The sequence below is a fragment of the Chlorocebus sabaeus genome, chromosome 15 (genome assembly GCF_047675955.1).
Source record: "Chlorocebus sabaeus isolate Y175 chromosome 15, mChlSab1.0.hap1, whole genome shotgun sequence".
Lineage (NCBI taxonomy): Eukaryota > Metazoa > Chordata > Mammalia > Primates > Cercopithecidae > Chlorocebus > Chlorocebus sabaeus.
In genome coordinates this window covers 76,607,404-76,621,626 of record NC_132918.1, presented here as the reverse complement: position 1 = coordinate 76,621,626, position 14,223 = coordinate 76,607,404, and positions in this window count along the sequence as shown.

Genomic DNA, 14,223 nt, shown 5'->3' with positions numbered 1-14,223 from the left:
TTTTGTTGTATACATAGTTGCCTGTTAGTGTCCTTGCAGGGGGAATGATCAGTGGAGCCTTCTATTTCTGCATCTTGCTCCACTCCCTCAGGCAGCTTTTAATGGACTTGTTCGGGTCATACACCTGTAAGTAAGTGATCCAGGTTTTGAACACAAGCTTAGGTGATTCCAAAGCCAGAAGTAATTGTGGTACTATGTTGCTTTTATCTACTATGCCTAGCAATCCCTTGACTTAGGCAGAAATGCCTTTTTCTCATTTTACCTTTTATTTTTTGATGTGTGAAAGATTTGAATGGTTATGCAAACAAATTAAGCAATTGATCTTTTCCTTCATGTTTGAAAAATATTTTTGTTTTTATGCTTAGAAAATGTTGATCATTTTCATGGTGGATTAAAAAGCCCTTTCTTTGACTTGCTATCCCAAACTAGGAGCTGCTTCAGCTGAAAATACTCAACATGATGTTTCAAAGTCAATGTAACCTTGCTTAGTATTTCTGCAGGATTCTTTTGGAGAGTTGTACAATTTTTGCCTAAACAGGTGGGCCCACATCTTTCTTTCTTTTTTTTTTTTTTTTTTGAGACGGAGTCTCGCTGTGTCGCCCAGGCTGGAGTGCAGTGGCCGGATCTCAGCTCACTGCAAGCTCCGCCTCCCGGGTTTACTCCATTCTCCTGCCTCAGCCTCCCGAGTAGCTGGGACTACAGGCGCCTGCCACCTCGCCCGGCTAGTTTTTTTTTTTTTTTTTTTTTTTGTATTTTTTAGTAGAGACGGGGTTACACCATATTAGCCAGTATGGTCACGATCTCCTGACTTCGTGATCCGCCCATCTCGGCCTCCCAAAGTGCTGGGATTACAGGCTTCCACATCTTTCTTAGAAGCCATGTTATCTTGAGTTCACTTGCAGTCTTACTTGCATTCTTCCGTAATATGTTATGTTAGAGAATAAAGCAGCCTCCCTTAACAACCTAAATTCAGAATCAGCAATATTTAAAACACGAAAAAGGAACTATGTGGAGAGAAGAGGGGCTGGATCAGTGTCCTTGACTTCTGACTTATTTTCAAGGATCTCTTTTTCTGCATTCCAGTCACACTTTCATGATGATTTGGGGAGTGAGCTCTTTTCCAATTCTGACTCAAACACATAGCTAACCTATTCTCTAGATTTTCCTAGAGATGGCTCCAACTTTGAAGATATTTTTACTGAATAATTTGAGTAAAACAAAAGAGTAATATTCAGGATATACAAAATATGAAACAGTCCAATGCATGAATTTCAGGCTTTTGATCCTACCAACACTGGCTGTCCTAGCTAGTTCTGTATCTTATTTATGTGTTAGGTCCTACAAAACAGACATTTCCTGCCTTCATGGAATGCACTTTTAAAGAGAAGACATTTACTCATTTATTAAACTGATATGTATTGAGCACTTTCTCTGAGCAAGGCTTTGGGCCAGTAGCTGCATATATGGCTATAAACAACAGATATGGCCTTGACTTCATGATTCTTAGATCCAGTGAGAGAAAAATACATTGAATAAGTAAGCAAACAAATAAGCATGTAATTACAAATTATAATAAAATGTACTTAATATTATAATAGCTTATGAGACCTATATAGTCAGGTAGATTAAAGATGACTGAAAATTTTTTGCTATTCCTGCCATTGAGAGGTGGACTGTAATGCTCTTCCCTTTATCCTGGCTGGCTTCACCTTGTTGCTTGACTAGTGGAATAAAATGGCAGTGATGTTCTGGTACTTACAAGGCCAGCTCATAAGAAGCATTGCAATTTCTATCCAGGCCTCTTAGAACACGCTTCCTCAGAGCTCTGAGCTAGCAGATAAGATGTCTGAGTACTGAGTCCTCCATGTGGAGGCATTCTGGCCTATGGTTCCAGTAATCCTAGACTTTTATCTCTACCAAGGCACCAGACATGTGATCAAGCCATTTTGGTCGCTCTAGACTAGCCCATCTTCCAGGTGAATACCACTGAGTGACCTTAGTTGATGCTACAAGGAGTTGAAGTATCACCTACCTGAGCTCTGCCTGAATCCCTGACCAACAAAATCACATAATATAGTAAATGATGCTTGTTTCAAGCCACTAAGTGTTAGGATAGTTTGTTACACAGCAGTGGATAACAGGAACAGATAGGATGAGCATAAAGGGCACTCTGATTGACAATGTCAATTAAGTGGAGTTCTAAAGAATAAACCATAGTTAAGGGGACAAAGAACAGGTAGAAGAACATTCCAGGTCCAGTGGAGAATTTAAGTTCTGAAGGAAGTTGAAGAAATAAACTATCTGAAAGAAGATTTAAGCCAGGCGCGGTGGCTCAAGCCTGTAATCCCAGCACTTTGGGAGGCCGAGACGGGCGGATCACGATGTCAGGAGATCGAGACCATCCTGGCATCATGGTGAAACCCCCTCTCTACTAAAAAATACAAAAAACTAGCCGGGCGAGGTGGCGGGTGCCTGTAGTCCCAGCTACTCGGGAGGCTCAGGCAGGAGAATGGCATAAACCTGGGAGGCGGAGCTTGCAGTGAACTGAGATCCGGCCACTGCACTCCAGCCTGGGCGACAGAGCGAGACTCCGTCTCAAAAAAAAAAAAAAAAGAAGAAGATTTAAGCTGAAGCTGTAGAAGTAGGCATGGGGTATGATCACGGAGGGTCTTATGGGATATAGTTTTAAGTTCTAGCTTAGGAACAATGGGGAATCGTGGAAATTTTTTAAGAAAAGGAATCTCTTTTGGGAATTGCTTCCAAGCTCTCTCTCACATGATTGTAGGAAGCACTCAATTTCTTGCTGGCTATTGACAGGAGGACTGAGTTCTTACCACCTGGGCCTCTCTCCAGGGCTGTCTAATGTTCTCATGATATGACATCTGGCTTCCCCAGAGCAAGTTATCCAAGGCAATGAGTGAGAGGGGTCAAGTGAGAGCTCAAGATGGAAGCTGTGTGCTTGTTGTCACATAGGCCAACCATGGTACAGCGTAGGAGAAGAGTACACAAGGATGGAAATATGAGGAGGTGGGGCCATCTTTGAGGCTGACTTTACACAACTTGTCCTTTAAATTTATTTCAAGACTCGTTTAACAGGAAAGTTTTTCTGATACTCTCAGTTTGGTTGGAGGCACTGTTTTCTGCTCCTGTAACCCCCAGAGCATCTTCTCTCCTTTAGGATGAAGCACATTGAGCCATCATTGCAGAATTACTAGTGTAAGTAACACTTCAGCTAGTTAACACAAATAATTTTGCCTTCCAGGGATGACTCTTCTGTCTCTCTATGGGTACATTAATAACCAAAACATTTTATGATAACCAAAACATTATATAATAACCAAAACATTATATGATAATGACAACTTTATATTCATTTAGCAGGAATCACATAAAAGTGGTGATTTAGAAGCTAATATTTATGAAACATTTATGGAATATTTATGAAACAAAAGCTAATATTTCTAGAATATTCACTATGTGTCAGTTGCTATATCAAGGACTAAATATATTATCTCATTCAATACTTGTGATAGCCCTAGGAAGCTGGGACTGTTTTATCTTTATTTTCACTAATGAGGAAATTAAGACACAAAGAGGCCAACGTATTTATGCATGATTGTATCATTAATAAGTGGCACAGCTGTGATCTGAACCCAGGAAGCTTAACTTTGCACCATGCCCTTAGCCAATATGCTATACTATCCTACAGCCATTAGCTCACCCTACTCTAAATAGGATTTGACAAAATTTGGGGGACAGATGGGTTTTCCCTGAAACAAGTCCCAGCAAGATTCAGACCAGAAATGTAGATGAGCAAAGGTCAGAAAATGGAATGAAGGACTTGTGTTCGGATTAAATCTCCATGTGGAATTTGTCTTGAGCTTTCACATCTCTCTACGGGGTTTAATTTGGTATTTTCCTAAATGACTGTAGATTCCCAACCTTGCTTGTGTTTTTACCAAATATGAAACCGTACTAGGGACCCGAACCCTTTTTTCCCTGGGTTTCCATTCATTTTTCTCCTGCTTCACTGAGTGCTGATTCGTTCTCCTTCTCTTGACCACATTTCTGTCTCTCCTGTAGATTCCCACTGCCTCTTTTTCATGAACATAATTCAAATATAAAATCAAGTGGAAGTTCCCAGCCTAAGAAAAGAAAACACTGCTGCTGTCTACTACAGGAATGATGTTAAATATACATCCTGTAGAAGCAAAGGCTGAAACAGTGCCTTTGTGCCAGCATACCTGAAGTACTCACAGTTACATCACTAGAGCTTTTAGGAGCAAGGTCTATTATGGGAACCATTCATTCAAGGCATTTATTAAAGATTCGCAGGGATGGGTGCAGACTTCCAAGAGGCCTACTTGTCCTGACTTTATTTTTAGTTTCCACAGCACCTCAGGCTTATTTATATTGTATCTTCTACCTGGAACATTCTTCCCCACCTTATCTTTTTAGAACCTACATTACAGTCTTCTTTGTGCAGAGCACTTTACATCCACTATCTATAATCTGTGGAAAGGCTTTTTAACAACGATGATATCATACTTGTGTTTTGGAATGTTAACTCTGATTGCTAAATGGAGACTTGCAAATCTGTTAATATCTTGCCATATCCACCGCCACCACCCAGTTTTAAGCCCCAATCATATCTTGCCTGGACTACTATAATAGCTTCCCAACATCTTCCCACTGTACTACTCTTCTCATTGTAGACAGAGGGATCTTAAAACTTAACTGGATTATGTAACCTCAAAGGCCCTCAGTACACTCAGAATTAAATACAAACTTTTCCTGTGGTTTACAAGGCCCTATATCACCTAGTTCATTTTTACTTGCCAACCTCATTATTTCAGTAACTGAACCTGTGTAACAAATGACTCTAAATATGTAGTGGTTTAAAACAATGACAATAATTATTTTGTTGCAGTTTGGGTGGGATCCAAATTGCTCATTTCTGCTCCTTTTGGCATTAGTTGGGGAAACTCAAAGACCAGGGGCTGGAATCACCTGAAGTTTTATCGAGTCTCACATGTGGTGGTTAATGATGACTGACAGCTAAGACTTCAGCCAATTATGATGACCCAAACACCTACACGTGGCTTCTGCATGTGACCTGGGCTTACTTAAGACATGCTGGTTGGATTCCAAGAGCAAATGTCCCCAGAGAGAGAGAGCAAGCCAGGTAGAAGTCATACTGCCTTTTCTAACTTAGCCTTGGAAATAAGGCACCATCACTTCCACTATATTCTACTAGGCAATCACAAATGCTTGCCCAGGTTCAAGAGAGGTAGGGGTGGGGTGAGGATAGACTCCATGTCATAATGGTATGTGGCCAGGTTCTGGAAGAGTGTGTGTGATGTGATTTGGATCTGTGTCCCTGCCCAAATTTCATGTTGAATTGTAATCCCCAACATTGGATGGAGGTGGGGCATGGTGGGAGGTGATTGGATCATGGAAGTGGAGTTTTTCTTTTGTGCTGTTCTTGTGATAGTAAGTGAATTCTCATGAGATCTGATTGTTTAAAAGTATATAGCATGGCCGGGTGTGGTGGCTCACGCCTGTAATCCCAGCACTTTGGGAGGCTGAGGCAGGAGGATCACAAGGTGAGGAGTTCAAGACGAGCCTGGTCAATATGGTGAAACCCTCTCTCTACTAAAAATACAAATAAATTAGCTGGGTGTGGCGGTGCTTTCCTGTAATCTCAGCTGCTTGGGAGGCCGAGGCAGGAGAATTGCTTGAACCCGGGAGGCAGAGGTTTCAGTGAGCTGAGATCGCGCCACTACACTCCAGCCCAGGTGACAGAGCCAAACTCCGTCTCAAAAAAAAAAAAAAAAAAAAAAAAAAAAAAAAAAAAAAAAGGTGTATAACACCTGCCCCCTCCCCTTTCTCCTGCTCTGGCTTGTAAGACATGCCTGCTTCCCCTTCACCTTCTGCCATGATTGAAAATTTCCTGAGGCCTCCCCAGAAGCATCATGCTTCCTGTACAGCCTGTGGAACCATAAGCCAATTAAACTTCTTTATAAATTACCAAGTCTTAGGTATATTTTTTTAAGGCAGTGTGAGAATGAACTAATACAGAAAATTGGTACCAGGACTGGGGTATTGTTATAAAGATACCTGAATGTGTTGAAGTACCTTTGGAATTGGGTAACCAGCAGAGGTTGGAAGAGCATGGAGGGCTCAGAAAACAGGAAGATGAGGGAAAGTTTGGAACTTCCTAGAGACTTGTTGAATGGTTTTAACCAAAATGTTGATGGTGATATAAACAGATGGCCAGGCTGATGAGGTCTCAGAGGGAGATGAGGGCCTTATTGGAAACTGGAGTAAAGGTCACTTTTGTTATATATTAGCAAAGAACCTGGCAACATTGTGCTCCTGCTCTAGGGATCTGTGAAACTTTGAACTTGAGAATGATGATTTAGGGTATCTGGCAGAAGAAATTTCTAAGCAGCAAAACATTCAAGAGATGGCCTGGCTGCTTCCTATGTGTGAGCAAAGAAATGACCTGAAACTGGAACTTATATTTAAAAGGGTAGCAGAGCCTGAAAGTTTGGAAAATTTGCAGCCTGGCCATGTGGTAGAAAAGAAAAGCCCATTTTCTGGGGAGAAATACAGGCCTGCTGCAGAAATTTGCATAAGTTAGGAGGAGTCATGTGCTGATAGCCAAAACAATGGGAAAAAGGCCTTCAAGACATTTCAGAGACCTTCATGGCAGCCCCTCCCATCACTGGCCCAGAGGCCTAAGAGGGAGGAACGGTTCTGTGGGCCAGGCCCAGGGCCCCTGCCACCCAGTGCAGCCTCAGGACACTACTCCCTGCATCCCAGCCACTCCAGCTCCAGCCTTGGTTCAAAGGGGCCCAGGTACAGCTGAGGCTGCTGCTTTAGAGGGTGCAAGCTATAAGTCTTGGTGGCTTTCATGTGGTGTTAACCCTGCAGATGCACAGAATACAAGAGTTGAGGCTCAGAAGCCTCCAGCTAAATTTCAGAGGATGTATGGAAAAGCCTGGATGTCCAGGCAGAAGCCTGCTGCAGGGGCAGACCCCTTATGGATAGCTTCTACTAGGGCAGTGTGGACAGGCAATGTGGGGTTGGAGCTCCCACATGGAGTCCTCACTGGGGCACTACCTAGTGAAGCTGTGAGAAAAGAGTCAACATTCTCCAGGTCCCAGAATGATAGATCCACAAACAGCTTGCACCATTTACCTGGAAAAGCTGCAGGCACACAGTGCCAGTCCATGACAGCAGTCACGGAGGCTATACCCTGCAAAGCCTGAGGGTTGGAGCTGCCCAAAGTCTTGGGAGCTCACCCCTTGCATCAGTGTGCCCTGGATGTGAGACATGGAGTCAAAGGAAATTATTTTGGAGTTTAAGATTTATCAACTGGCCTGCTGGGTTTCGGACTTGCGTGGGGCCTGTAGCCCCTTTCTTTTGGCCAATTTCTCCCCTTTAAAACAGGTGCATTTACCCAATGCATGCACTCCCATTTTATCTTGGAAGTAACTAACTTATTTTTGTTTTTACAGGCTCATAGGCAGAAGGGATTTGCCTTGTCTCAGATGAAACTTTGGACACGGACTTTTGAGTTAATGCTGGAATGAGTTAAGACTTTAGGGGACTGTTGGAAAGGCATGATTGGTTTCGAAACGTGAGAAGGACCTGAGATTTGGGAAGGACCATGGGTAGAATGAAACGGTTTGGCTCTCTGTCCCCACCCAAATCTCATGCTGAATTGCAATCTCCAAAGTTGGAAGTGGGGCCTGGTGGGAGGTGATTGGATCATGGGGGCAGATTTTCCCTTTGGGGCTGTTCTCATGATAGTGAGTGAGTTCTCATGAGATCTGGTTTTTTATAAGTGTGTAGCACTCCCCACTGCTCTCTCTTCCTCCTGCTCTGGCCATGTAAGATGTACCTGCTTCCCCTTCACCTTCTACTGTGATTGAGTTTCTTGAGGCCGGCCCGGAAGCTGTCATGTTTCTTGTATAGCCTGAGGAATTGTGAGCCAATTAAACCTCTTTTCTTTATAAATGACCCAGTCTCAGTTTTTTTTTTTTTTTCAGTGTGAGAATGGACTAATACAATGTGGGACTAAATAATAATGCTGTAGTCATTTTTGGAAAATATAATATGTATTACCCATCTTCAACAATTTCCCACCAAGTTCACTAAACTCCATATACAATGCTCTTTGAACATGTTAAATATCTTTTGAAGGCATGCGTAGTCCTTAAAAATAGTCTTGAAAGTTATGTGTCATTATCCCCATTTTAGAAAGTTAGTATGTGGCAGAACCAGGATTTGAGTTTCTTCTAATCACTGTCCCCAACTGTGCTAGTTCAAATATTTGAACTAGCTTTCCCCTTTTCTACCAATATCCTGAACAGATTCCATAATTTTACAGCCAATGATGATTAGTAAAGCAGTCTATTTCATCATTTACCACTCCATCCTATTTGTATTTAAAACTTCAATCTTATATTCATATTAAGATCTCTTCTCTCCTATCACCTCAGCTTAGGTTAACCTGTGGTGTGAGGGATATGAGTCAGAGAGGGGACACTGGCCATGGATTCACTCCGCATCCCCTCTCTTTCAGGCTCTAGAATGCTTTGTGCTTGACACTGGGAAGAGGGCTGGGAAAAGTGGCAGGGGGGTCTTTATTAGGTCGCTGCCACTGGTGAGGAGAGTTACTTCTGGTCTTCCTCTGCTCCACCTACTCCAGTAACCTCTGTTAGTGTGGTGGTGTATGTTAGTGGTGAACAGGTTTTCTTGGGATGCTCTTCACTTCTATTGGACTCCTCTGCTGATGAAGGTCCCTCAGAGAAGGAAGTTGTGTCTTCTTTTCATCACCCCTAGTAGTCCATGCTCTAGATGGGCTGTAACCTTGGCTGGCTGGCAGCTGTCTGCACAGCTTCATGGCTTCTCTTTGTTCTTTTAACTTACATAATGTACATGTGAAAGTCACGGAAACTTCTGTGGTTTCTTTCATGCCCTGCAATGGTCTGGAGGAACTGGGCTGGGATGGGCATTGCTACTGCCTTGTTTCTAGGTTCACCTCACCAATTCCCCACTTTCTACACTGTCTTCCTAAAGTGCAAACTCTTCAGGAAAGAAGGCTCCATCACCATGTTCACTTCTGGGGGAGATTGCCAATGTTACCTAGGAACTCCCTCCTCATACCCTGGTTAGCTGGGGTACTCGGCTGGATGTGTGAGCTTCAGTGAACATCCAGCTGTAGAGTGAGGTATGGACCTGCTGTCCCACTTGAGGGCACTCCAGTCTCAAGGAAGGGTCTTCAGAAGTCATCCTTACTTAACTTGGGGTGCAAAGGAGAACCCATTCAGCTCCCTTTAATGAGCCCTGATGAGTTTCCTGCTGTCTTTAGAGTTTTGATGGTGGATGCAGTTTTTATTATCTTTCTTTTTGGCTTTGATCTTAGTCTTCAGTTCTAGAGCAACAGGAAATTTCCCACTCAGCACCCAGGGGCAGTCATAAAATGGCTGTGGCAGTTCCTGGCCTCACATTTACCCTCCACATATAGACAGCCTCTCTTTCCCAATCACTGAAGACAGTGGACTTCACTTTGAGTGGACAAACATAGGTCATATGGCCACTTGGAACCAATTATACTGATTGGCTTAGGCCTATGTGGGCCCACCCCTGGATCTGGGGGTTGGCCCAGTACCCCACAAACTGCTGGGCTGTTAGTTCATGAAGGCAGCATGAAATGAATGTGGAAGAGGCGTTCACAGATTCCCCTTCTTCGTGCTTCCAGAGCATCTTGGGTGAGCCTTTGCATAGTACCTAAAACATTCATTGAAGTATCCCTCTTCTAGTCTGTCTTTCCCATAAAACCATAAGCCCCTTGATGGCAGGGGCCATGGATGTTTAGTCCACCACCACCATGTGTCTACCTATGTCTAATTGCATGCCTGGAACATAGCAGATGTTCCAGTAAATGTTTGCTGAGCTGAATTCAAATAAAAGAAAACAGAACTTGGAGGATCAAGGATTTCTGATCTCCCTATCTCAAAGACTAATGGGCTCCATTTATATGCAGAAGCAGTGTCTGCTTCTTATCCTGCTACATTTTCTTTGTTCTTTATTTGATATTTCCTAATGGATCCCTAGGCTTTACTTTTTGCCTTCTTGGTCCCTTCATTCTACAATGTTTAGTCTGTTTGATGATTTCTGCCCATGCTACCCACGTTTGACGGAGCCTTGCTTGGTCTGCCTTAGGATGATCAACTATATAACATCTGTTTCCAGGAATGTACTGCATTTTAATTGCATTTTAAAAGCAGAGGCATCCTGTTCTTAGTTACCTTTGGGGAATTTGGTGTGGAGTATTATTGATTTATTTATAATTCATACTCTACTCACTTCTGAAAAAAAAAATGCCTTGAAGCTGCTGATGAATAGTCAGATAGTGTCCTGAAGAAGAAACAATTCTGGCCCTGGATTTTAATTCTAGTTGTTTGTAACTCGCTGTGTGACCTCAGGAAATTCATATGACCTCTGTAGGCCTTGATTTTCCTCATCTATAAAATGGAGGTCTAAGTATGGCAAATTGGGAGGTGGATGAGTGGACAGATATTTACGAGGTAGTGCCAGGTTTCCCTCTTGTACCACATTCTATGTTACTATGAGTATGAATGTATCAGAAAGCTTGGTTGATATGCACAATTACAAGATAGTACTCTACAGAAATGGCCTGTGGAAACCCAGTAGGAGAACTCGCTCGTGAAAAGTAATCTTTTTAAGTATTCTGCACTGCGGCGTGTTTGCGTTGACAGGATTCTTCAGGAACCCACCTAAATACTTGCCTTAATAGTATTGCTAGCACATGTCAGGCTTGGAACCCCTTGAATATGATCCAACTTTATTATTTTCCCTCTGCTTTTGTTTTTAATAATGGCAACACACCCAAGATAAAGACATTTTAATAACTCTCTTTAGCAAAAATGTGTTCTGGCACCGGCCTCATTGCTGATAGCCGAGAGCATCCATACCATTTTCAGAGATCATGCAGACAGAAAGCTTAGTTCCTAAAGCAAAGTTATGACTATAATTTTCCTCAATTGCAGTCGAGTCTCATTTGATTTGTGCTCAAGGGTACTTCAATTGGATTCATTTCCACCAGTTGGAATATCTTGCTACAGCTGGAAGCCTCAAATGGAACTTACTCCACTGATTCTATTAAAAACCAAATGTATTTGGTACCTAGAGTGGCCAAGGAATCTGTCTCCGGATTTGAGGAGAGTCAGGGAATAGAGTGGCTGGACATTAACCTGATATTGTATAGCACATTGCCCCACGGACAAGAAATCTCCAGGTGCATTCACAGCTTTTCCCTTCTGACGGTCATTCCCAGGCATCACATGTGTAATTATCTTAGTTCTTCCGACTGAAAACCAGCAATGACCATTATGATGACAAAAAAGTTGACATGATCATTTGTCTGTAAAAGATCCCTATAATTAGGTGTGTTAATTAGTCAGTATTCTGTCTTGTTTCTATTTTTAGCCAAAGACCAGCATCCCCACAAACATCATTTCCACAAATTTCTGTGTGCTCTTTCTTGCCAATAATTTGCAAAGCCCATTTTAATTCGTGAGTAAATCAAAAGTAATCTCCCACACTGTTCCCAAGCCCCTTGCATCTCTGACAAGCAAAGAAGGTCATATATCAAATCCAGACAGTCCCTTAGCACCAGGCTGCTGGCATCGTTCATCAAGAAAGTGGGTGACCAATTGAGCTGCTCTAAGCCAGCATCTGCTGGATGCTTTCTTTTTTTCCTTCTTATTTTATAATAGAGAAAACAGATGCCAAAATGGATTTGTATTTATGAATCTTTTGTTGCTTGTTGGGATTATTTTCCTGTTCATCTAAAGTTGTATAAATTCATCCAGGATATTAAGTTCTTAAATGTAGTTTTATTCCCTTGAATCCACAGTAAAAAGATTTTCTAAAAAGGAAAAAGAAAAAGAATTATAGCACATAATGGAAAATGATTGATGAAAACCTAGAGCAATGCAGGATATATATTTTAAGAAAACGTTTCCAAAGAGGAATCCATCATGGCAGTGCTGTAAAGTATACACTCTATCATAGAAACTCTAGATTGTAAAATCAAGGTGCCTATTTTTTTCTTTAAAAAATATTTTATTCAGGATATAAAACCACAAAGACTTTTATTAATAGTGCTAGCTGATGAGAAAACTAACAATGAAAAAGCCCAACTGATTTCCTGTGGCAGTGAGAAGGATAGAGGAAGGAAGATGGAGAAAGCAATTATTTTCTCAAATCCCAGGTCAGGACAATCTAACTTTTTGCAAATAGGTAGGGAAGGGGATGAGGAGAGATGGCAGAAGTTATGTATTAGTCAGCATTGGCTAGGTTATACTGTGATAACAAAGGATCCAACTTTTCGTTGGCTAACAACAATCAAGATTTCTTTCTTGTTAGCACTATTTGACCATTGTGGGTTGGCCATGGCTCTGTGCCATGTCATTCTTGCCTCAGGACTCAGGCCGCTGGAGTAGCTTCTGTCTGGAACATTACTGAGTGTTGAGGAAAAGGAAAAAAGGAACATGGCAAATCACATGCTGGTGTTTAAAGCTATTGTCTGGAAGGGACACCTTCAACTTCTGCTCAAATTTCATTAGCTAAAACAAATCATTTGGCCATGCCAGAGAAAATAAGATGCATGGCCCTCCAGCAGGGAGGGTCTCAAATAAGGGGACAATTATATAGTCCATCAGTGACTATGAGAATGGCTTCTTGGAACGTGGAGTAAGGGCAGTGTAATTGACTGAGGCTTCAGTCACTGGCTTTGTGTTTGCGCTAGGCTGTGCTTCCTATGGGCTGCTCCCTACCAATGACTCTCTGTGTGTGGTGTGGATACAAAGGCGAACCTATTCCTGCGGAGCGGAGGACTCCTTTGTTAGCTACCTCTGGCTCAAAGACTTCTCAACAGCTTTACCAAGACCTCCTTTGACTGCATAGTCATTTAGGATGCTTCCATACAATTTTCTCTTGTTCTCTCCTTCACTTGGGGTCATATTTGCATCATGATCTGATGGCTCTCCCAGTCTTCTCTATCTGCCTCCCTATTTCCTTTCAAAAAAACATCTCCCCTAATCAAGTCTCTGTATGTATAATCCTTTCTTGGCAGAGTTCACCACCGAACAGTCTATTGGAAGATGAAACAAAACTGAGTAGCTTATGAGTCTCTGGAGTTGTTTGAATCACTTTTACTTATAAATAAATGTGGTGTCTGGAATGATATGTATGTCCTATACATATTGGGGGGATATGCCATACCTACTAACAGGATATGTCTAGAGATAGATATAGATATTCAGATTCCTACTGAATCAGGTCATCAGAGTGCCTGTCCTGCTCAAAGCCCTCCTTAGGAAGATAGCTCCACTCATGGCCTCCTGCTAGAGAAGTGGCTCTTAGCTGCCATGTTTTATACCCACCTCTGCCTACAGAGGTGTTTGGAACACAGGTCTGGACCCAAGGGCAGTCATTAATAGTGGCCAATGCCTGTGTAATGATGTGGTGTGAAAAGTTCTGTCTATATACAGGCAGCAGTGATGAAAGGATAATCAGTCAAATTCTCTTGGGATTTGAACTGGGACTTATTGTAATTGAGCTTCTCCCAGAAGCAGACCCTGAGACAAGAACTTGGGTGTAGTTAGTTCATTCAGGATGCAATTTCCAGGAAGTACAAGTAGGAAGTAGGAAAAGTGAGACATGGAGGAGAGAAAACTAATGAAGAGTAAAGGAGTGGTTATCACTGCAGGCAACTGGACCTCAACCTTACTGGGGATGCTTTGAGAAACGATGTCAGACTCATGCTAAAATTGTCCCCTGGAGGACATGGAAGCCAGAGAATTCACTCACTGAGTTCTGTGCTCCATCAGTTGAGGGTTCCCACTTCTAAAGCATTACCTCCTTTAGTCTTCTGGGTTGCACTTGCTGTAGCTGAACAAGCTTCCATGGACCCTCAGGTGCAGAAGTTGAAAGGTGCTTGAATAGAGAAGCTTATCTGCTAGAAACTCTACTAAAGCTGCAGATAGATTCAGAGGTGGGCAGAAAGGATAAGGGGTGGGTTCTTGACAGCATCAGCAAAGAATTTTAAGGAGAGAGACAGAACCAGGGCTTGAAAAGACAGGAAAGAATGTGAACAGAAAGTCATAACTGAGCAGAAAA